The following is a 1,429-nucleotide window of genomic DNA, read 5'->3' on the forward strand; positions in this document are numbered from 1 at the left end:
TTATGTTTAGTGATCAACGGTATGTGTGCAAAAAGCCTATGTTAAAATCCTTTGTTGGAATGCTTTACACTTTCTGCAGAACAGAAATTAAAATAATTTGTTATATAATTAGCCACAAATATAATCCTTGAGGCTTTTTACCCCATATACATGAGTAGTGTCTAAAATACATCTTTTTTTTGTAGCAGTGGGGGCTTGCCACTTCTGTGCTTGGCTGAGTTCACAAATCTTTTGTGACCTGTAGCTTCCCTGTCACTTCTCTGGCTCTCCTTCTCCTGCTAAGCTTTGTTTCCTGGCAGTATTTAAAACCTCCTGCCACTGTCACAGCTAGTGTTGCCACTAGAATTGCCATAACCACTTTGATTTTGTGATTTGGAAAAGTATTTGCTGTCACCACCATGAGGCCCAGAGCTTCTCCTCCCTTCATGAGTCCAACATTGAAGACTGATAGTGGTGATTGCCAAAATCACTGTAGCTCCCACCATCTCCAAAACTGCTTCCATCATTATTAAATCTATTTTAGCCATCCCTACCACCACCATATTCGCCTCCAACATGGCTGCCACCAAAACCATCTTGACCACTGACATTTTCAGGAAGACCAAAATTATTATTGTCACCAAAACCACCTCCATGACCATCATCAAAATTTTCAGAATCACTTCAACCTTTTTAATAGATGAAGCTCTAGTCATCTCCTGCTTTGACAGGGCTTTTTTCATTTCACAGTTGTGACCATTCATGGTATGGTATTTCTTTTTCTTTTTTAAAAAATGTATTTAGTACAGAGTCTACAGCCTCCCAAGTGCTGGGATTACAGGTGTGCACCACCATGTCCAGTCTAGCATGGTATTTCTTAATGACAATCCGATTCACAGAATCATGGTCATCAAAGTTATAAAAGCAATTTCCTTCTTTCTACTACCTTGGTCAGTTATGATTTCAATCACTTCAATTTTTTCCATACTGTTCAAAACAATCTTATAAGTGTTAAGTACCTTCTTTGATGCTACCAATAAAGATCTTCTTCACAGTTAAGTGGTCTTTGAGAATCTTCTCTTGAGATGGCTCTTATTGTTGCCACAACTCTTCCATCTGTCTTCTGTGGCCTTGCATTCCTGGCTGCATCCACCCCCTCCATGGTGGCCTAAATGATAAATCCAAAGGGCCTGGAGTGCCTGTTGCTTGGCTCTCTCATTATCACACAGTCTGAGTGTTCCCAATGCTTAACGTGGCTTCTCAGACTTTCATCAGTTGTTTCAAAGCCCAGCCCTCCAATGAAGAGCTCCTGCAGCCATGCAGGCTCCTTAGGAGACTGACTCAGATGTGACGGCAGTCAAAAGAGAGACTGATGCAGCTTCCTCAACAGCATCCATGAGTAGAAGGGAGTAAGCTACCAAACATACTAATATATATATATATATATATA

At 40.5% G+C, this 1,429-nt stretch overlaps 1 pseudogene; it reads right to left on the reverse strand.

The window, feature by feature from the left end:
• Positions 1 to 302: 302 nt before the first annotated feature.
• LOC105741521 overlaps positions 303 to 1,429 on the reverse strand; it is a 6,215-nt pseudogene continuing 5,088 nt past the window's right edge.

The sequence above is a fragment of the Octodon degus genome, unplaced genomic scaffold, assembly GCF_000260255.1.
Source record: "Octodon degus isolate 3935 unplaced genomic scaffold, OctDeg1.0 scaffold00015, whole genome shotgun sequence".
Lineage (NCBI taxonomy): Eukaryota > Metazoa > Chordata > Mammalia > Rodentia > Octodontidae > Octodon > Octodon degus.